Source organism: Lissotriton helveticus, chromosome 1_1 (genome assembly GCF_964261635.1).
Source record: "Lissotriton helveticus chromosome 1_1, aLisHel1.1, whole genome shotgun sequence".
In the NCBI taxonomy this organism is placed as follows: domain Eukaryota; kingdom Metazoa; phylum Chordata; class Amphibia; order Caudata; family Salamandridae; genus Lissotriton; species Lissotriton helveticus.
This window is the reverse complement of record NC_136057.1, coordinates 865,440,077-865,463,436: the sequence shown is the minus strand read 5'-3', so window position 1 is coordinate 865,463,436 and position 23,360 is coordinate 865,440,077. Positions and strand designations below refer to the sequence as shown.

General features: G+C 43.5%; 1 long non-coding RNA gene across 1 annotated transcript in view; it reads right to left on the bottom strand.

The window, feature by feature from the left end:
- Positions 1-7,114: 7,114 nt before the first annotated feature.
- Positions 7,115-23,360, bottom strand: part of LOC144771066 (uncharacterized) — a 36,754-nt gene continuing 20,508 nt past the window's right edge. The window contains exon 2 of the long non-coding RNA XR_013599096.1: positions 7,115-7,897. This is a non-coding gene — a long non-coding RNA (uncharacterized LOC144771066). The remainder of the gene's footprint in view (positions 7,898-23,360) is intronic.

Below are 23,360 nucleotides of genomic sequence, written 5' to 3'. Positions count from 1 at the left end.
GACTGCTACATAGATCTTGCACCTGATTCTCCTCCCCTTGAAAATAAGAAAATCTTCAATAAACCCAAGTAATTCTATTCTACGTCCCTCGTAAGATACTGGTGATCGATCAGGAGGAAAAAAGTACTCTTCCACCCCAAGTTTCATCGAAGAGTTTCTGGGTTATTATGGTGATTCTAGCACCAGAGTCAACTAATAACATTAGTTTCTTATCACCCACTGTGATCTCAACAATAGGATCAATGCAAGATGAGAGGTCGCCAGTAAGTGGTATATTAGATTCAGTAGAAACAGCTTGATCTTGAACTACGGACACAATTTCCTCATCTGAATCATACTCGTCAGATTCTAATACACATGCTACAGATTTCTTTTGAAACTTCTTCTTCAGACACACAGCGGCATAATGACCAACCTTTTTGCAGTAATTACATGTTGAGTTTAATGCTGGACATTTTGATCCCTTCCCATGAGAGGAACTGCCACATCGCAAGCAAACATTGCTAGGAATAGCATTGTCATATTTTGTTTTTGAAAGAAAGTTTTTCCCTTTTTTTCCAACCTTATTCCTTGTTTTTTTTACAGGACCAACAAAATTGACAGCCTCAACTGTTTTTTCTTCTAGTTCTTTGAGAGATATATGGGAAGTGTCGATACTTTTGCCAACCTTGATGGTTTCATCGAGAAGTGGATTGTCCATAGATAACAACTTTTATCTAATTTGTTTATCTTTACAATTTCCTACAAATTGGTCACAAATCAACTGATCAGTAAAATTCTCGAAAAGACACACAGAAGCGAGTTTCCTGAGAACAGAGACATATGCATCGACATCTTCATTCTAAGCCTGTTTTCTCTTAAAAAACTTGTGTCTTAATATAATCACATTAGGTTGTTTATCAAAATGTACCTTAAGTTTTGCCACAGTACACTGATATTCATCTAACATGTCTCCATTGTCAGGTAAATCCGGTAAATGCTTGAAGATGGATCTATTCTACCCTCAAATCCCAAAGAGTGTAACAATAACCACTTTTTCCTCTCTGGACGATATCTTAAAGCACCAATTGCGCGCAAATACGTTTTGAAAAGCGTCAAACCAAACGTCCCACTTTACAGGAGGCTCACCAGGAGTCTCAAGGAAAGAAGGAGGAGCATTGACCGATTGTAAAGAGGACATTATGCAAAAGAATATCAAACTGTGGAAGAAGAAAAAAAACAAATAGATAGCGAATCAATTTGAAATATACACATGCAACAAAATGAGTATTACATTGAACATTGAAGAGTGTGCGAAACACTGCAATCTACTTGTAGATAAAGTACAGGAGTGTAAATTTTTTTTTTAATTTTTTTTTTTAATAATATTTCTTTATTTAGATATATAAAACAGGAGTGTAGATACTGCCACTAGGATATGAAAACAATACCCAGCAGCGTTGAAAATGTGTGCGAATCACTGCAATCCGCTTGTATACCCAGCAGCGTTGAAAAGTATGCGAATCACTGCAATTCGCTAGTTGATAATGGATGAAGAATAGAATGAATAACTGTACTCCGTCGAATAGTGTGTGAATCACTGTAGCTCCCACTGCAATATGAAAACGGAGACCAGTAGCGTCAAAGTATGCAAATCACTGTAATTCGCTTATTGATAATGAAGTAAAGATTGTTGAATTGAAAGCCTTTAAAAAATTATATAAAGCTTTAATGCTGCCTTGTGCTTTAATATATGTTGCCTTGTGACGCCATAATCCTCCCTTGAAAACGAAAAGAATGTTGGAACCAATCTCCCAGCGAAGAAAGGTTATTGTGATGTCATGGTTGGCACATTGACAGAGCGGATGGCAACATTGAGCAAGGTAGTGTTCCAAACGTCAAACAAGGTTGGCAACTTTGAGCTTGGTTGGCAACCAAATGTCAATAGGTAATGCGCATGCGCGACAATTCGCTCTCTAAGTCTCGCAGTAACAACTGAAGTCCGGTAGCGTGAAACAGAAGAAGCAAATGGACGTTCAATATGCGAGAGGAGTCGCATGTTAACTTTGACAGCAAACAGGTGAGTTAATTTTCAAAAGTAAACAAGGCATGCCATTGAGTTGAGATACAAAGGTTGACCAAATTAAGTATCTCGAATATCGAAGAAAAAAAACCACAGTAACTGCACAAATGATTGACGCTGAATCACCCGCTGTATAAAACACAACAGCCGTGGTAAATTTTCAAAGAGTTGATCGCGCTGCACAAGGCTGTATAAAACTCAGCGGCAGCGATAGATTTACATGGAGTAGATCACTGTACATAAGACAAAGATCTCACCAACCAGATCTCAACAATCAGAATATGCCCACGCTGTGGTTGAGAAAAAAAACTAAAAACTAAACAGCAGTGGAACTTCAATTATTGATATCCAATAATAAAAAAAAAAAAAAAAAAAAAATAGTCACTTATCTGAGTATGTCCAAGTAATAGATGTCGATAAATAGCCACTAGATGGTGACTCCAGGTGAGAGAGCTCCAGGTCAAAGCAGCAGATGATAGTTGAACTTGAAAATAGATTGTGTGGATTCTGCTGTGTAGAGTCCTCGTCGCCAAATTTTGTGGTATTCTCAATAATTACTGGATACAGGAGAACTTGAGTATGTTGATTTATTGAGTTAAACAATCTCTACACAGCTCATCATCTGCTAGTCCTGCTCTCTCAGTCCTCCAGTGCAGTTAACCACCTAGCATTGAAACATAACATTCCAGATGTCATGACATCATAAACATAGAGACTGCACTGGTAAGAGACTGATTGACCAAGCCAGTAAACATAAACATTCATAAACGTAGAACATTGTACACAGAATATAACAATCTGATAGTGAGCAAGCTGACTAACCCTAGGTAGCTTGCTGAGGAGGCGGACCGCTGGGTGAGCACCCGGGTCTACAAGGGTCACGTGGGAGACTCAGCCAAAGGTGGGCAGGGTCCCCAGCAGAAGAGTGGGGGGGACAAGGTCAAGCAGAAGGAGTTCCGCAAAGGGCCCCAAAGTAATTCCCAAGGGAACCAAGGGAAAGGTTCTCAGCCTCCCCCTGAGAAGAAGCAAGGGGCCAACAGGTAGTCCTGTTCCCCAGGGGCCCCTGAAGTGTTACAAGTGTGGCGACCTGGGTCATAAGGCAAATGATACCAGGTGCCGCTTGTTTGGTAAACCAGCACCCACTGGTGCTCCGCCCCGGCAGATGGCCAGTGTAGCCTTGGGGGAGGAGATTGATGTCCAAGGAGGGTGGGGTCCCGCACAGATGATCTTAGTTTCTTTAGGAGACTGTGAGATGGTCTCAGAAGCTCAGCTGCCCTGGAACACTAAGGAATATGGACAGCGAGTGACCATCAATGGCCAAAAGGTGGAGGCTCTTAGAGATACAGGAGCCAGTGTGACAGCTGTCAGGTGTCACCTGGTTTCTCAAGAGCAGATCATCCCGCATGCATTTTGCCAAGTTGCCGCCGACAACACAGAGAGGCATTGTCCAATGGCTCAGGTTCCTTTTGTGGGGGGGATCTCTGGTACTCTTCAGGTAGCTATGAGGCGCTCCATGCCTGTTGACTGTTTGTTGGGGAACGATTTGGAGAGTTCCCCTTTGGAAAAGGTGGAGAAAACAACTCACTTGAAGATGGTTGGACTGCCTGACTGGGCATGCGTGACCACCTGGTCAATGCCAGGAAGTAGAGGTTCTCAAGAGGACCTGGAGCCTGAGAGGGAGGCCCCGGAACCTGCCGAAGAGAGAAGTGGCGGGGCGTGGGAAACCTGCCAAACCGGCCAATGAAGTTCCCACAGCACAGGAGGAGGTAGACCCTGAGGGGATGCCCTGGAGCCTACTGGGGAGCAAGTAGCTGAACTAGGGGACCTGCCTGAGATGACTCATTGGCAGCAACAGGGAGACCCCTCTAGGGAAGAATTCTGCAAGGAGCAGAGAGTGCCCTTTTCTTGTGGGCTTGCGGCCACAGTGCACAAGCCAGGCAGCAGGTGATCAGTCAGGGGCACACTTGATTTACTGGGAGAATGGTCTCCTGTTTAGTGAGCCTAAGGTTGCTGAACCTGGGTCAGCCCTTGTGCTGGTGGTACCCCAGAAGGTCAGAGCCTTCCTACTGGGGCTGGCTCATGATGTGCCCTTAGCAGGACATTTGGGGCAGGACAAGACCTTTGAAAGGCTTGTTGCCCACTTTCATTGGCCCCAAATGTGCAAGAGTTCAGATACTTATTGCAGGACCTGTCAGACTTGCCAGACAAGTGGAAAGAGTGGGAGGAAGCACAAGCCTACTCTCCAGCCATTCCCTGTGGTCAGTACCCCCTTTGAACGGGTGGGGATTGACAATGTGGGGCCACTGGACCCCAAGACAGCCATGGGCAATAGGTTCATCCTGGTCTTGGTGGACCATGCCACCCGGTACCCAGAAGCCATACCTCTGAGGACAGTGACGGCCCCCGTGGTGGGACGAGCACTGATGGGAATGTTCCTTACCACCCCCAAGGAAATGGGTTGGTTGAAAGGTTCAACCGAACCCTAAGGGGAATGATTGTGGGTCTTGAGGAATCTATGAGGCATAACTGGGTTGTCCTCTTACCATGCCTGTTGTTTGCATACCATGAGGTGCCACGGAAATCTCTAGGGTTCAGTCCCTTTGAGCTTCTCTATGGACACCCAGTCAGAGGACCTCTGAGTCTGGTTAAAGAAGGCTGGGACCAATCTCCCAGGAAACCTCCCCAGGATGTATATAGCTACATGCTGGCCTTCAGGAACCAGACTAGACGTTTCAGGCAACTCGCTGAGGTGAATCTGGAAGCCAGCTGGGAGGAGATGAAGCGCTGTTATGACCAGAATACCACTCTGGTGGAGCTTTATCCTGTCCAGAAAGTGCGGGTCATGGCCCCTGTGGAGCCTTGTGCGCCCCAGGATAAGTGGACCGGACCATTTGAGGTTGTGGAGCGCAAGAGTCCAGTTACTTACTTGGTGGACCCAAGGGAAGGATGCATTGTAAGTATAAGGTAGAACAAGCCCTGATGTGTGTGGCATGTCTTAATAGTGAATTACAAGCATTTTCGTTTTTCACTATTGCAAGGCTCCCATTTCTCCATAGGCCAGAATGGGTTGTTAGATTCTTACATGTTTATAATCCTAACTGTCTCAGAGGACATGGTAGAAATTCGAGTTTAGTATGCCTGAACTCAGAAGGATAAAATACATCTTTAAGTGAAGTTGGTTTTAACATTCTGTGTTTACAAATACCACTTTTAGAAAGTAGGTATTTGCTTGTCTAACCATTCAAACCTGCCTCTGCTAGGTTGTGTATTCCTTTGTCTAGTTTTGTGAGTGACATGGCTGGGGGATTCCAAGAGGCAGGCTGAGTCACCCAGTGGTGAATAGAGAGATGTGCATCTAGATGGAAGGGAGGAGTTGCACCTGAACCTTGAATAGGGCTGTGCCTGCCTTCCACAAAGATGGCTCCACCTCCTGGGGAGAGGATGATGTCTCTGCCCTGCACACTGAAAGAAGAGAAGGAGTCCTGTAAACAAAGTGCTCCAGGACTGTACTTGCCTTCCAATATGCTGGCTCCACCTCCTGTGGGGTGTCTGATGTGCCTACCCTGCACTATGAAAGGAAAGGAGAAGTCTGGTAAACAGAGTGCATCAGAACTGGTTTGGACTGGGCAAAGGCCCCTCTCCCCTCAGAGAACAAAGGATTTTGGGGTATAAATATTGGGACCCTGATCCCATGAAATTAGATCACTTTAGGACAAACAAGAAAAAACCTCTGCTGAGGAGAGGAACCTGAAGAAACTTAGGAGAGACTATTCCTAAGCTGATGTTCTGCATAGGGGATTGGCCTGCAGTGGTTGCCTTAGTGCCAAAGAGAAGAGAAAGGAACTTTGTGTACTTTGCTTTCAACTTGTGAAGGATCTCCAAGGGCTTGGAAAAGAGCTTGCCTCTTGCTGAAGTCTCAGGGACAACAAACTTCAACCCCCAGCTCCCCAGAGTTCTTTGGAAGTGCCTGCTGCTGTTTTGGGCCTTCTGAGGAACTGCGTGTTGCAAGGAGCTGGAAGTGCGACTCAACGAGAAGAAGCGTGTCGCCGTCGCTGTGGCTGCCGTCGCAGCTTCGAAGGGGGTGTCGCCGCTGGAACTGTCGCATTGCACCGCATCGGAGAGAAGCGTGCCGCAACGAAGAGGAAGCGTGTCACCATCGCTGCTGCTGCCGTTGCAAATCCGAAGGAAGGTGTTGCCGCTGTAGCTGTCTCATTGCTCCACATCGAGAGAAGAGTCTCGCAACGAGGTCGGAGTGTGTCGCCGTCGCTGTGCTTGCCGTCACAACTACAAGGGAAGGTGTCACCGCTGGCACCTTCGCACTGCACCGCATCGAAGAAAAGCGCCTCGCATCCCTGAGAAGTGCGCCGCCGTCGGACCTGCTGCTGTCGCATCGTGGATGTCGCCACTGTAGTTGTCACATCGTGCGGAAGCTTCACACATCGTGGGAGAAGAGTGTCACAAGTGGATCTGCTGGCGTTGTATCGTGGAACAAAGGTGTCGCCGCTGCAGTCCACACATCGAACCGAGAACTTCTCGCATCCCCGAGAAGCGTGCCGCATCTGGAAGATCTTCACGTCTTTATTTCTTTGTATTCGAACTTTGCCCCATTCCCATCGCTGCAACATTTCTTGTTGTGGAAGCGCATCGCAACCTAAGGTACATTAACGCAAAATGTTGCATCTAAGAACTGTACTGATCTAAGCTTACTCTACCATCTTAAAGTAACAAGTATTGTGTATTTTTGTCGTTTATGGTCTTGTGGTAACTCTATATAAAGTCTACTTATTTTTTATATAAAACCTGTGTAGTGTCCATTTGTAGTGTTGTCACTGAGTTACTGTATGTGGTCACAAATGCTTAACACAACGCCTCTGAGTTAAAGACTGTCTGCTTGTGCCAAGCCACCAAGGGGTTGAGCAGGGGTTATTTTAGGAGTGTAATCCCCTTATCCTGACTAGAGGTGAGGGTCCCTATTTGTAAGGAGTACCTACCTGTGCCAACTAGAGACCCCCAAATCTAACAAGACTGTAATAAGAGACCAAAAGGTGAGGATTTATATCTACACAGTGTTGCTTTATTGTCTGAGCTACAGTAGTTTTCGGTACTAAGGTCAATAAGATTAAGGGCTCTTTCCAGAGTGGTGCCTCAGAAGGAAAGTAAAACAAAAATGCAGGTAAGTTACCTCTTCTTTTCCTTGATAATACCACCACTTTCACCATGCTAATTGTGTGGTAGTCCCCATTCTCTGGGCTAAGATGATTTGTGACCGTCTGTGATTCAAACAAAATTTTAACTTCAAACAATATACGCAACTTACCATTTTGGAGTTAACAGCACCACACGTTTTAACCAGAGTAAAAAAGAAACAGATATGTCTCTGACCCCATTTGTTATTTCTCCACAGTCTCTCATTCCTTTACACTACCCATCCACCTTCCCCACGTCTTGACCCGATCACACATCTGCATTATCCACGCTCCTTCTGAAGCGTGACCAGAAAAGCTGGTACACCAGCAGGGTTCCTTTTCAGTAAACGGCTCATGGTCTCTCCAAACCTTGTGGTCTGTTTCCCTATGGCTGGTCTGTTGCTCCAGTTCTTCTCCGTCTTGTCCAGAAACCACTGCTGTCATCCTGATTCCACATCGGGGTCCTGACTGGTTCTAGATTGGAGTCTTTCTTCCAAAGTGCATATTCCCGGGATTCCTTCACTTCCGCTTATGATTTGCCACGTCGAGCTTCGTACATCCCTTCAAATGGGTTCTCATGTCTGGACCATACAGTAAGTCCCACCTCGTTCTCCTCAGCCAAATCATCCATAAATCTGCAGGGGTCAGGCTGTGGAAAAAAGGTGTCTCTCATTGATTAGTGGTCCTCCTGATCACAGCATTACTTTTATTAAGCTTTATGACATGTCAGTAGAATATGCTAATAATTCACACAGTGAAATATTTACTATGATATTGTCAACAGCAATGTAATTAATTCAATTGATGATCTTTATTCGATTTTATAAATAAATTCATAAAAGCCAATTCATACAAATTACATACAATTTCTCATTACCAAGCGCATTCTCATTTTAACATCTCATCAAAAAGCATACTAGAGAAAAGCAAATAAAAAGGACTATTTAACAGATGTAAAAACAATTAGGCTGGCCTAACTGGCTTAAAATTCATTCATTTTAAAATTGGGTGTAAATATTTGTGTCTTAGATTATTATATTTTGGACAAAACATAACAACATGCAATGTGTCAGTGATTGATTGTCACAGTTACACAGGGCGAACTCCGATTTCCTAAAACAATCATGATTAAAAGGGTTTAAGCGAGCGAATAAATTCAACCTGAAGTAAGTCAAAATGAGGCATTGGTGTTGCGTCATATTCCAGGTCAAATAAGGTTTAGTGTTACTGACAGTTTTCACTACTATTGCATGTCGCATGGAATGTTTCATTAGCGCTAAATCCTCATGTTCTGATCCCAGCTTATCCCTAAAGGGATTTTCAATCCATTTACTATCAGAGCGAGTTATGGCAGAAGGGTTATCATACGGATCACACCTCCCCAAGGCCCGGTGTTACGCTGCACGTATGCCAGCCTTGGTGTCCGGGAGGATTAGTCTAGTTATATGCAATCCTGCAAAATCAGTCTATTAAGACTAAGATCCTCCTTTACCCAGATTGAGTTCCAAAGCTTTAGCGGGCAGAGGCGCAACTGATCTGTAATAAAATCTAAACCTAGTTTCTAATGTACAATTTTGTAAGGTACACTTTGTGGAGCTTCCAGGAGACCCCTTAAAAATGTCTTTTCGACTACTTGAAGTGGAGCAACCCCGCCATTCACCCAGATTCCACTGTCATAGCTCGCTAGTGGGACACATTTGGCCCTACAGATTTGTAAAATAGATTGAATATGAGTGCACCCGAGCCTACGTAAAAAATCACCAATAATAAATATCACTCTATTAAAGGATAAGACATTCTGACATATAATTGAGTGCCAATTAAGCCCAGAGTCCAATTGGCCCCACAAGTACTTGAACTTGTCCACCTGACTAAAATGTTGGCCATCTACTACATGTTTCATAATTTTCATATTCCACTGCAGCTTTCAAAAGGGAAGTAAAAGCCATTCTTATGGCAAAATCCTCTTGATCACTGACCTTTTGTTGCCGCAAGTACTTTTGTATATGTTTTCAATCTAGCCCACCTAAGCAATCCATCTATCGTTACCATCAATGCATTTTTATCATCATCTTTCTGCTCCGTTTTTGATCGTCCTCAGTGATGTTATTTTTTACTGTTACCACTTACCTATACTGTATTTCTTCACTTTCCAGGTCACTTCCAATGCCCCGCTATATGATTGCCCATTGGCTATATGTACTCTTTTGGACTTATGTTATCTTTATTTTTCACATGTACTGTAAAGCGCTCTGATACCCGCAAGGGTCTTGTCCGCGCTCTATAAAACTCTGAAAATAAATAAATAAAATAAATGTGACTTAGAAAAATTTGTCTTTAGGTCAGGCTACTCAGAAAACCAATAAAAAGGTTAAGGAGTTTTTGTAAGTCATTGGCCGTATGAGCAAATAAAACAGTATCATCCGCATAGAACAAGGCAGTTATGGAGTGACCTCTTACAATAGGAAGGTCTACACCCGGAGCTAGCAAAGCTTGTTGTACGTGGTTGATATAAAACATAAATAAGAAAGGAGCTAAAATACAGCTTTGCCAAACCCCACCCTGCAATTTAAAGTGTTCAGTGCATTCCCCATTAGGGCCACACCTGATGCTGGCTGAAAGATTACAGTGCAAATCACACAAAAAATGTATTAAAACTGGGTTGACACCCATATTTTCCATCAAAGACCAAAGCTTAGAGCGGTTTACTCTATCGAAAGCAGAGCTAGGGTCCATGAAGGCCAGGTGGACTGCCCCCTTCTTGGCCTTAGTGTATTTACAGGCCAATAAATAAAGATTCAGAGTTTGCTCTATATTACCCCGGCCAGGGCGAAACCCATACTGGAAGTAAAATGAAAAGCATCTCTCCTCTGCCCAATCCTCAAGGCGGTTTAATAAAATCCATCCGACAATCTTTACCTCTGAATCTATGAGGGAAATAGGTCTAAAGCACGGGGGTCTGACCTGTTACCCTTTTTAAAAACAGGAACTAATATTGAGGAAGACCAAGTGGGTGAAAGAGGACCAGAGGCTGCAGGATTTAGGTGCATTGTTAATATCAGGGCCCATGAATCTATACTAGTTTTAAAGAGGTCCCCGGGTACACCATCAGGCCCTGGAGCCTTGTTTAATGGCAAATGGAAAATAGGGGCTCTGACCTCTGATATGTTAAAAATTATAATTGTGCAGTCCTACGGACTTCCAACGACTCTGGCTCCTCATCTAGGAAGTAGATAGCCTTGAAATGATCAACCCAGGCCTAGGAAGAAATAGTACAGGCCTGACCTGATAAGTGAGGTAATCTTTGCTGAAAAAAGGTGAATTAATGACACTCCAAAAAGCAGAACTGTCAAGCAGCCTGCTGGCAATTAACAGATTGTCCCAGGCTTCCTCTTTATGTTGGATTTTGCGTTCATTACAGGCCATTTTGTACACTGCCCTGGCCTGTTTGACCTTCTCTTGGCACCAGGGCTTTGCATGCAGAAGGTTCCAAATGTGCCTATGGGTTTTGGAGCACTGACTATCAAACCATCATTCTACATATAATGCCGGCGGTGGGGAAATTTTACAGAGCACAGATTTAATAAACCTGCTAAACCTGCTAATGTTAGAAAATGATGCCAAACTACTCTGTGGTAACTCTTCCTCAGACAGTCAAGTAAGGAAATCAGATTGACACGAGGTGATCAAATTATTACTTCCAATGACCTCTGATATTTTCCTGATAAAACCTTCAAAATTTATAGAAACTTTTCAATTCAAGATTCCATAGGTGCTAGTTTATTTTCAACATTGCTTGATTTTGCTTCTATCCCAGCCCCGAGGAATTTCCTCAGATCTCTGAGGCCAACTAATATCAGATATGGTATCAAGCTCACCTCTTGACCATTTTTCCCCTTATATTTCTCAGAGGCCAAGAAGTCAATGGTACTCCATTTATTAATGTATGCACAGTTCTTGTTATTTGGAAAAAAGCATTAGTCAAACCCTCTTAAAAAATCCCACAGCTGATACATATCATTAGGTTAATATTGCCCCACCTTACTACGTCCCTTCCTGACTAACATATTGCAAAATCATGTGAACAAAATGATTTCACATTATTGGGTGAATCAAAATATATCATTCCCAGTCTATTTCATCTGCAACACAGCAATGATTCCACCCTCCTATCTATACCTGAAAGTCTCAGGAATCTCATTGATTAGGGAGGATCTGTAATTCTTATACTTCTAGATGTGTTGGCTGCACTTAACATGATTTCACACCCTATTCTTATCTTTAGACAGCATTGAGATATGTGGTACAGCGTTTAAATGGTTACAGTCTTTCTAGTCCAACCAAAATGCAATTATTTTTCACACTCTTTCTATTCAAATCTACTTTCTATTTCTTTTGCGGTACACAGGCACCTCTTTTAGACCCACACTATTTCATATATATGACAAGGCTCTTACAACACTGATTCCATCTCAAGGATTTCAAATTGTGTCATATGTAGACAACACACAGATCATTGACAATGTTCCTCAGAATTCCACATTCACAAAGGACAAAATCAGTGCATGCATGATGATCGTAGCCAAATGGAAGAACCAAAACTACCTTATGCTGAGCAGCAATAAGACCGAATCCTGGAATTCTGCAAAATTCCATCCCTATGGTCTCATTTCATTTGACCATCAGATCTGGAAATGCTCCCATTCTGACTTCCACTGCAAATAATCTATAAGTCATCTTCAATCATAATCTAAATTTTGCTAATCAGGTTAATCAGATAGTGCTTACCTCCTTCAAGGCTCTCTGAACACTTACGCAAGTAAATTCCACTTCTTCCCATTTCCTCCCAAAAACAGTGGTGTAATCTTTCATCACCTTGAGACTCGATTATGCCAACTCTCTTTATCTTGACCTTCCTCACTATTTGCTTAATTGATTGCAGGTTGTCCGGAATGCTGTACCCTGGCTACTTCTAAAACTTCCAAAATGATAATCAGTCTCATCTGATATTCCTAGTCTTCTTTGGTTTCCAGTTGGAAAGAGAAAGATCTTAAAATCTTTATGTATAATCTTTAAAATCATACCAACCTCTTGGCTAGTACATATCAGACAGAAAATTTAACACTATCACCCTGCTTGCTATCTTCTAGTGCTAACTCCATTCTTATCCTAATCCAGCGCTTCTCAGATCATCGTCTTGACAGATGCCCTTTCCCAATCTGGCTGCAAAAAACCTGAATTATCTGCCTCAGGATCTGAGAATGACTGAATTTCACCAATCTTTTAGGGAAAAAACGAAAAACCTGGATGGCCACACTGTAACTTCTCTTCTGGCCTGAAACTGCTTATTTTCAATGCCAGGGCGCCCTCCCGGGTATCAGCGTGCTCTAAAACACACACATCAAATCAAGTCATATAAAATCAACATATGCTTCATGAAAAGTTAATAAACATGAACATAGTAATTTCTTTCACTTCCCATTTTCGGCTGCAGCTTTCAGAACATAGCAGCAAATGTCTTTCAAATATACAGATAGTATGTGTTTTGTAATAAAGCAAACACTCTTTTGTCTGAAATTCACAATTCTTAACTATCTAATTAAATATTTTTTCTTCTTGTTAAGCAGGCAACCAATCTGGTCCAGCATTTAATTTTCAATAAACATTTTCTTGTTTAAAAATACAGTTTTTAAGCTAAGTTCACACAATAACGAGTTTTTCAGCTTCTTACGGAATTCAAGAAGCTATGTTGAGGCTCTACTGTGGTGTAGGAGGATGATCCATGCTTTAGGAGCATTGTGTGAGAAGGCACAACCTCCTGCTGTACTTTTGCCTATGTGTGGTACGTATGCTAGTGAGAGTCTGACTGAGTGGAGGTGCTTGTAGGGCTGGTTTAACTGTATGCTGCTGTTCGGATAGGTGTGTTGTGTACTGCTTTCTATGGGTAGGGGGTGAGGAGCTTGAACTGTGCACATTCATGTTTATGGAGCCAGTGTCCTTCCCTTAGGTGTTGTGTGATGTTAGACTGAAATGGGTGGTAGAAGCCCAGTCTGGCAGCTATGTTATAGATAGTGTGAAGACTTTTGTCTGTTGGTTTGTTGATTCCTACATAGAAGGCATTCTTGTAGTCCAGTCTGTTGTTGACAAGGATTTGAGTGATGGGTTTCCTGGTGTAGTTGGGCAGCCACTTTAATACCTTTTTCAGCATCTTCCAGGTTTGGAAGCAGGCTGTGGTGATTGTGTTGGCCTAGTTGGTCATGTCCAGCTTGCAGTCGAAAATGATCTTAGGTTTCTTGTTTGTGTGCTGGGAGTGGGTCCTACGTCAATAGGTCACCAGGAGGAGTCCTACAATGAGGCATCCTTGCCAAATTTTATCACTGCAGTTTTGTCTGTGTTAATGAGTTGAAGGTGTTTGTGGTGTTGTGGGTTTAGTCCGAGAGAGACAGTATGAGTTGTGGGTCATTGGCATAGGTGAATATGTTGATGTTGTGCGCGTGGATGATGTCAGCCAACAGCATTAGTTCTTTTTGATACTATGTCTGACATATGTTGATACAACATATTATCTAACAATCTAGCATGAATATTAAGGGTCACATTGCCAAAAGTAGACAGTTCTCTTTGCAGGTGTTTGATAACTAAAATATACATTGCTATAAAGAAGTAATTGTAGAAAGTATAGTGTTAAGAAACAAAAAAGGAAAAAGAAAACAAAAATACATATATCTTTTGTTTTGCTAGTTCAATAAATTATCCAAAGGCAGAGGTGGCGGGGGTTATTTTATTTTACAGTCACAATCTTCCTACCTCTTGTTTCATTTACATAGCTTGCAGATTTTGACACGATGTAGGGTTCATCTAAACATCTGATAGATGGATCCACAGCATCCTGCCATCTACCTTTAGGGCAGTAGGGAGGGCAAGATTATAGTAAAAGGATTGTCAGACTTCGGGCCTTTCCAGTTTTGGACATAGTTCCTCACATACACTTCATTGCTTGTGTGTACAATTGGGAGGTTGACCTCAGCTGTGGTGTGCTTTTCCTTTTCTTAGGTTACCTGTTTCAAAATGAACCTTGTAGCTTTCGTTAGTCCAGAGAGACAGACATGCATTTCATCATTCAAAAATGTTGTTGTATTTTTTCCTTGTACCCTACTTCTAGTGGCAGATATTTGCATATTCATGAGTCTCCCTTTCATTATCTGATGATGTGTCTGGTGATGATCAGAACTAGGTGTGCTTCTGAGGGAGTATAGTGCTATTGGTAAGCAATACTACCATTTTTTATGCAACGTGGCACAGAGCTTGCTGATGTTATTCTTCAGCAGGCTAATAAGGTGCTCAACAATACTGTTGCTCTGGAGATGATAAACATAATATAGTTTATGCCTTATACCTAACATTGTCCTGAGATGTGTGAAAACTGCATTAACAAAGTGTGTGCCGTTATTAGATCTTATCCCTTCTGGAATTCCCCCATGGGAAATCACCTCACAGATCAAAAACATAGCAGCAGACTAAGCATCACAATTGACGCACGGTCCTGCTTCATCCCATCCGGAAAAAGGACAGACCACAACTATGAGATTCTGATAGTTGGTGCGCCTGTCTATCATAGCCATAAAGAGCTTTAAAATAACCGTGTAGGCTTGGTTTGGTCGAATTTATTACCTTCAATGTAAGATTTGGAAAGAATTGATGACAAACAATACAGTTATGAAGGTACATGGTAAGCATATCATGTAAATTGGTAATAAACCAATATGCATAGAAAAATAATCTCTCAAGATATGGGCTGGTAAATGCAGTTGATCTAGAGCTATAGATTAAATTGGTCCCTGACTGGGAGCACCATCTAGTCGCCCATAACTGTTTCTCATGCAATGGAGAAGCTTCCTGTAATTCTTGAAGATGTAAACACGCTGTCTTGGCATAATGAGGTGTAACCATATCTGTGGTAGCATTTGATTCAGACTCAGATGACGAGGCAGCCTGGGCCACTAAAACAGGGACATGTTGTGAACCTGATGATACAGATGGAGATGTATGCCTATCTGCATCTTTCTGCTCAATCTGCTAATGCATTATCCCATGATACAAAATCCTGTCCATGTGTATGTGCCTCATATACACATGGACATAACAAACTCTAATGCCTCACCCCTGATATATTTAGAAAACTGTCCTGAAGAAGGTGTTAACCCAATACCGAAACGCTGCGTCGACAACTGTTTTTCTGCAACAATATGTTTTTAACCATATGCTTTTATGATTTATGTATTAAATGATACTGTATTGTATTGACTAAATTATGCCTTTTTATATATGATTTGTTATTGTAATTTTTAAACTTGTGATGTTTACGTAAACTGTAAATATGTTTTGACATTGTAACACTATTGGTTCCGTGTGGGCTTAGTATATCTGTCTACCAGCACTTTTGAATAGTCTAAATCACATCATTACAGTATTTACTGTTATCTAGGGACTTTTTGGTTTCATGTGCAGAATAATGTGCTGGCAGTGTTAACTGCTCTACTAAGTGAATTGTGTCTGAAGAATCATGCTGTTGTGCTGTGACTAATGCTGCACCTGTGTGCCTTACTCCTGTGACCTGATCAATATAGAGGAGCCATTAATGAAATAGACAATGCTACTGGTAATAGGATCCTCTGTTGCTTGACAAGATTCATTAGGAATACACGTTTCACAATCATGCTCACCATCCTCAGAGTCTAGTATAGGAAGAGAAAATAATGTTGCAGAATTCACCATATGACACCTCACCAACTTCAAAGATGGCAGTGACAGTATCACCTCATATCCTACAAACACTGCATGTTCTGCAGGGAGCATCAAAGGTGCCCCATAACAATGGGGTGCTCTTCTGCACTGCAAAGGCTGCAGTGGCAAGAGCTTGCTCACAAGGATAATGTCCTCTCATCACTGAATCCAACTGACCTCTACAGTATGCAATGGATTTGTGTCCTTAGGGATATTTTAAGGTAATGACAGTTGTCATTACTTGACCATTGCAATGACAAAAGAGGTAAAACTCCTGGTACAATCAGGAGTCCCAAAACCGGGGTGTTATCTCAGTTTTCAATTTTCCAAAAGTCCCACTCATTTCTGGTGTCCATGTTGTATTATTTCTGTCTTTTGCATATTTAATAGAAGTCAGCAAGGGTGCTATTAAAGTGTTGTAATCAAAGACCTATTGTGTAGAGATGAAACGAAGACTTCAAGTAAGTTAAATATAGTTTATTAAGTTGCCCTAACACCAGAGGGTGCGTCTGCTCAAATCACGATCCTGCAGCAACTGTCCCAACTGTCACCAGAGCCTACAGTTCCAGTACAGAATGTTGATACGTCATAAAGGAATGGAGAGGCTCGTGGCAGCAGATGAAGCAGTGCGAGGCAATGACATAAACAAGGATATAAGCATATAACTAAACACAACACATCTCCTTATCAATAATAAAACAAAAGAGCATATACCTGATGAGACGGATAAGAAGGGAACAAAACCAGACACTAAGCACACTCGAAATCTTGCAACTTAGCTGGTGGTTTTACAACCCTACCATATCTGCTCACCTTGAGTTCATTGCACATTGTACTGTTTTGGGACCTTACTTCTACTTCCCAGATCCATTAGGACTAGCATTTGCATTTCTTGTGCACTGATCATTGTCCCCACCTTGAGATAGTTCTTCACTCGTGCCACCACCACTGCGCTCAAAGCTGGGAATGTCGCCAGGAGTGCTCTCCCCCTCAGGAACCGCCATGTGTGTTCCCTGTGAGAAGAAACCCCCAACTGCATCAATATCCAGAATCCACTCGTAGTCTCGAGAAGAAGAACCACCGCGGTTGTCATTGGTGATAATGGAGGGCGAGACCCCCATCCCCTTCCTGCACAATGATAATGATGAAAAATGCCAAATTTTGCCATCGCTCAATAGGGCAGAGTTACAAAAAACTTTCTTAACTTCCATAGGTTGTGAAAAACGACTTTGTCCTTTACCAATGAGCTTTGATTTCTTAACTCTGACAATGTCACCTACTTGAATGACACTTTCTTTGCATGCATGTTTTAAGTCATAGTATTTCTTGTTGACTGTTTGAGACATTACAATGCTTTTTCTAACCTTGGCAGGAGACCAACAAACTCTCTTAGGAGTGGACCAACCCACAGTATCTTTGGTGATAGGAGTTCTACATCTAAGTAAAACAAATGGACTTGTACCTGTGGATTCGCGAGGTTTAACACGTAACGCCCATAGATTCTTAATGAGTTGTTTCCTCCATGAAAGATTGTTTTGGTTGGCTAATTATTACCCCTTTAATTACCCTGTTCAATCTTTCTACAGCCCCATTCCCAGCAGGATGGTACATGGAAGTGGTCTTGTGGGAAATTCTGTTTTCTTTAAGGAATGTTTTGAAGCATGTAGATAAGAATTGTGGGCCATTATCTGAAACCAAACACTTAGGAAGGCCTTCTCTAAGGAATAGTCTCCGTAAAAAACTGACGATTGTCTTGGCCTCCGTGTTCTGGACAATTTCCACCTCCGGCCATTTTGAAAAATGGTCCATCAGGACAATGAGATACATTTGTTCCCCATGTCATGAGATAGGACCACAGATATCAATGCCCAGTCTGACCCATGTCATGGTGGGACACGAGTGGCTGGAGGGGTGGTCTAAGTGTGTGTTGTGATTTATCTGAATTTTCACATGCCACGCAGTTTCTGACACTTCTTTCAATCTCTACATCAAACCCTGGCCACCAATACGAGTTCCTGACTCTACTTTTAGTTTTTCCTATGCCAAGGTGGCCCTCATGACATATTTCAAGAAGTTTTGTGCGTAAGGAGGTGGGAGGAATGACTTTACCATTCCTCAGTATCAAATCCCCTTCGATGGATAACTCATCTTTGAGTTCCCAAAAGGTGTACAGGTGTTTGGGAATACATCTTTTTGCAGGCCAACCTTCTCTTATATATCTCTTTACTTCAAGGAGGATAACATCTCCATCCATAGCAGTAGACCAATCATTATGTGATATACAAGGTACTTCGTCAATGATGTTTGCAATGCAAAATGTTTCAATGACAGAGGTTTGATCATTAGTGTTAGGTAGGGGTAAGCGACTTAAACAGTCTGCCACTCTGTTCCTGGCACCATGCAGGTATTCTATGTCATAATTAAAATCCAACAGTCTCATTGAAATTCTAGCAAGACGTTGAGAGGCATGCTGCAGCCCTTTGGTGGAAAGCACTTTGATTAAGGGCTTATGGTCGCTTCTGAGAGTAATCTTAAATCCCCATATATATTGTCTAAAGTGCTCCAAACCCCAAGTGCATGCAAGTGCTTCATGCTCGATCACAGAGTACCTCTATTCTGTAGGCGTAATCGAACGTGAAGCAAAAGCTACAGTTACCTCTTTCCCCTCCTCAGTAATCTGGCTCAGAACAGCACCTAAACCAGTTCCACTAGCATATGTGGTTACAATGCTGTGGAGTGAAGGATTAAAACCTTGGAGGGGTGGGGCCATGCAGATATCGTTCTTAATATTTATAAAAGCTTCCTCACAGGCAGTATCCCACACAAATTTGTTATTTTGTTTGGTAAGTTCTCTCAAAGGAAAAGTTTTAGATGAAAAATGTTGTACGAATTTGGCATAGAATTCAGAGAGGCCTAAGAAAGCTTTTACTTCCTCTTTGTTTTTGGGTGAAGGGGCTTCTCTAATGGCAGCAAGAAGTTCTTTTTTTGGTTTTATGCCACTACCATTAATTTCATGCTCCAAATAAGTGACCTCATTAGTGGCAAATTTACATTTGCGGACATCAGCAGTAAGACCATGAAGGTCAAGTGTACTTAGGACTCTATTAAGTTTCTCATCATGCTCTCTTTTGTTTGCACCTGTCACCATTATATCGTCTTGAAAAATCAAAAGTTTTTTTCTCCTTTAAAGATTTTGCTCATCAATCTTTGGAACATGTCCGCAGCCGAGGCCAGTCCAAATGGTACTCTTCTGAATCTAAAACATCCTAACGGTGTTATAAAAGTAGTGAGATTCCTACATTTGGGATGAAGTGCCACCTGGTGGTAGGCCGAACTTAAATCAATTGTGGAAAACCACTTTGCTCCATTAGTGTGGGACAACATTTCGCTGATTCTCGGCAAAGGGAATTGGTCCACCAAAATGTTTTTATTTAGATCGCGAAGGTCCACACATAGGTGGAGTTTGCCATTGGGCTTCTTCGCGATAACTAAGGGAGATACCCATTCCACTGATTCCACTGGTTCAATAATGCCTGCCTTCTGTAGTCTCATAAGCTCTTCTTCCACTTCCCCTATGATTGAAAATGGGATGTTTCTGGATTTGTGTATGCAAGGTACAGCATTTTCCTTGAGTTTTATTTCCTGAACAAATCCCTTCAGCTTCCCTATTTCATCAGAGAAAACCTTAGCAAATCTTTTGACTATGATGCTCTCGTAATCTTCTTCAGTTTGTAAAACTAGTACGGGATCAGGGCTGTTTGGGTCCAATATTATACCTAATTCTCCTTGGTCGATCCAACCTAACACGGAAGGACCAACTTTGGAGACGTATAATATGCCCTGCATTTGGCGTGATTTGAAGTTAAATAGCAACTCCCTGGACCCTAACATCTCAATAGGTCCCCCAGTGTACGTTCTAGGACATATATCAGGACTCATTAATTCTCTGCCTATAACAGGGACACATTTCTCTAACCACACATTCTCATTTATGATGGTGTAAGGAGACCCCGAATCCGCACAGATTGAGATATCTACACATCCAATATTTAAAAGACACATACGTTTTTTCTTTTTGTTAAACTTGTCATTGATGTTCAATACGAATAAATTCATATCATCATCTTCAGAAGATTGTAGGAGAGTGGGGTCTGCAATCCTATGGTCACCCCAGATTTTTGCTTTTTGCTTCACTGGTTTACGACTTTCCCTGGCTGTGGGCCTGCTAATCAGGCCCACAGCCTAGCTGTTCTCTTTCTAAATTGACAACCATGTACTTTAGGTGCATTTACCAATTGGTACTGGGCCACCTTATCAGTCCCTGTACCCAGGGCATAGGTGTACCCAGGGCCTACCAGGGGCTGAAGCATGTATTATGCCACCCCTGGCTGGCCACCTAAAACTGACACAACTGGCTGCATGACAGCTGGGGCAAGGTGGTGTAATCACCCTTTGCTGTAAATATAGTATACCTATATCTAACCCTAAAATGGACACATATATTCCTATCAGTCACCCCTATGGCAGGCCTTATCAATCCTGAAGGCAGAGTGCTTGGAATTAAGTGAGATGGTGCTCTGGCATGAGCTGAGCCCGTTTGCAGCTTGCGGAACCAAGTCCTAATAGCTGTTCCATGATAACGCTATACCATATACTCTTAAGTGCATTATCAACCTCGCGGATAAATGCTAACTCTGGTATAACATTATCAAAACATGTCGAGTAAGGTGTCATACGAATTGGAATACTACCCCCTCGCCAATTCTGGCGACGGGGGTAGCATTCCACCCTTCTAGAGGGACACGACATGTATGTAACTGAGAACCCCGGTTAAAGTTAACTCGAGCCTTGGCATCACAAAATAGATGCTGCCACCACAGACACAAGTCTGAACTCCTGCTGCTGGGAGTCCTTTCAGCGAGGGAGGCTTGGACAAAGGGTTTCCTGCCTTGGGAGGGGCTAGCACCACCCCAGACAGGATTTTGTGTATTGGGTAGGACAGGCCTGAAAGGAATGAGACATGCCCGGGGCACACAAGGTGTCCTGTGCATACACCGGTTCAAACCAGTTGCTGGGGCATCCCTGCCCCAGCTCTGGTGGGAAACCGGACAAAGGATAGGGGGTGTAGCCACCCCCCTTCCTGGTCCCACCCAGGGGAGGGACCTAGTCAGTAGTGCAGCCCCCTTTAGTAGGATAAAGGTAGGAGCTGGTCCCATTCCAAATTAGATCATCCTGAACAATTCTACAAGAAGAAACTCTGGACTTCGACGTTCTGCTCCACAGAAGACTGAAGAATCTCCCTTGTGGACAAGGAGTGTCCACCCTGCAACTGTCCTCGGATGCTTGATTCCGGTCTGGGAAAGATATGGCTGTTGTAGTTCGGACTGGACTGTTCCCATGGGGCAACAGGGTCAGAGCTGATTTGCATAAAGCCATTATCTGACCCAGGGTGGTGTGGAGTGCAAAAAAACGATGGATTTGGGCCCAGATCTTTTGACTGGGGGAGTGTGTGACATTGATCCACATTCAGTCCATCACTTGTTGTTTTTTGCAATTGCCGCCCTAAGTGCGCTGGGGATGCCCAGACGTGGGTCCCAGGCACTCCACACCACTTGGAGTCAAGCTAGCCGGGCTGAAGAGAGGTGTTACCTCGAAACCGGTCCGGTCCTCGGATGCTTGATTCCGGTCTGGGAAAGATATGGCTGTTGTAGTTCCGACTGGACTGTTCCCATGGGGCAACAGGGTCAGAGCTGATTTGCATAAAGCCATTATCTGACCCAGGGTGGTGTGGAGTGCAAAAAAACGATGGATTTGGGCCCAGATCTTTTGACTGGGGGAGTGTGTGACATTGATCCACATTCAGTCCATCACTTGTTGTTTTTTGCAATTGCCGCCCTAAGTGCGCTGGGGATGCCCAGACGTGGGTCCCAGGCACTCCACACCACTTGGAGTCAAGCTAGCCGGGCTGAAGAGAGGTGTTACCTCGAAACCGGTCCGGTCCTCGGATGCTTGATTCCGGTCTGGGAAAGATATGGCTGTTGTAGTTCGGACTGGACTGTTCCCATGGGGCAACAGGGTCAGAGCTGATTTGCATAAAGCCATTATCTGACCCAGGGTGGTGTGGAGTGCAAAAAAACTATGGATTTGGGCCCAGATCTTTTGACTGGGGGAGTGTGTGACATTGATCCACATTCAGTCCATCACTTGTTGTTTTTTGCAATTGCCGCCCTAAGTGCGCTGGGGATGCCCAGACGTGGGTCCCAGGCACTCCACACCACTTGGAGTCAAGCTAGCCGGGCTGAAGAGAGGTGTTACCTCGAAACCGGTCCGGTCCTCGGATGCTTGATTCCGGTCTGGGAAAGATATGGCTGTTGTAGTTCGGACTGGACTGTTCCCATGGGGCAACAGGGTCAGAGCTGATTTGCATAAAGCCATTATCTGACCCAGGGTGGTGTGGAGTGCAAAAAAACGATGGATTTGGGCCCAGATCTTTTGACTGGGGGAGTGTGTGACATTGATCCACATTCAGTCCATCACTTGTTGTTTTTTGCAATTGCCGCCCTAAGTGCGCTGGGGATGCCCAGACGTGGGTCCCAGGCACTCCACACCACTTGGAGTCAAGCTAGCCGGGCTGAAGAGAGGTGTTACCTCGAAACCGGTCCGGTCCTCGGATGCTTGATTCCGGTCTGGGAAAGATATGGCTGTTGTAGTTCGGACTGGACTGTTCCCATGGGGCAACAGGGTCAGAGCTGATTTGCATAAAGCCATTATCTGACCCAGGGTGGTGTGGAGTGCAAAAAAACGATGGATTTGGGCCCAGATCTTTTGACTGGGGGAGTGTGTGACATTGATCCACATTCAGTCCATCACTTGTTGTTTTTTGCAATTGCCGCCCTAAGTGCGCTGGGGATGCCCAGACGTGGGTCCCAGGCACTCCACACCACTTGGAGTCAAGCTAGCCGGGCTGAAGAGAGGTGTTACCTCGAAACCGGTCCGGTCCTCGGATGCTTGATTCCGGTCTGGGAAAGATATGGCTGTTGTAGTTCGGACTGGACTGTTCCCATGGGGCAACAGGGTCAGAGCTGATTTGCATAAAGCCATTATCTGACCCAGGGTGGTGTGGAGTGCAAAAAAACGATGGATTTGGGCCCAGATCTTTTGACTGGGGGAGTGTGTGACATTGATCCACATTCAGTCCATCACTTGTTGTTTTTTGCAATTGCCGCCCTAAGTGCGCTGGGGATGCCCAGACGTGGGTCCCAGGCACTCCACACCACTTGGAGTCAAGCTAGCCGGGCTGAAGAGAGGTGTTACCTCGAAACCGGTCC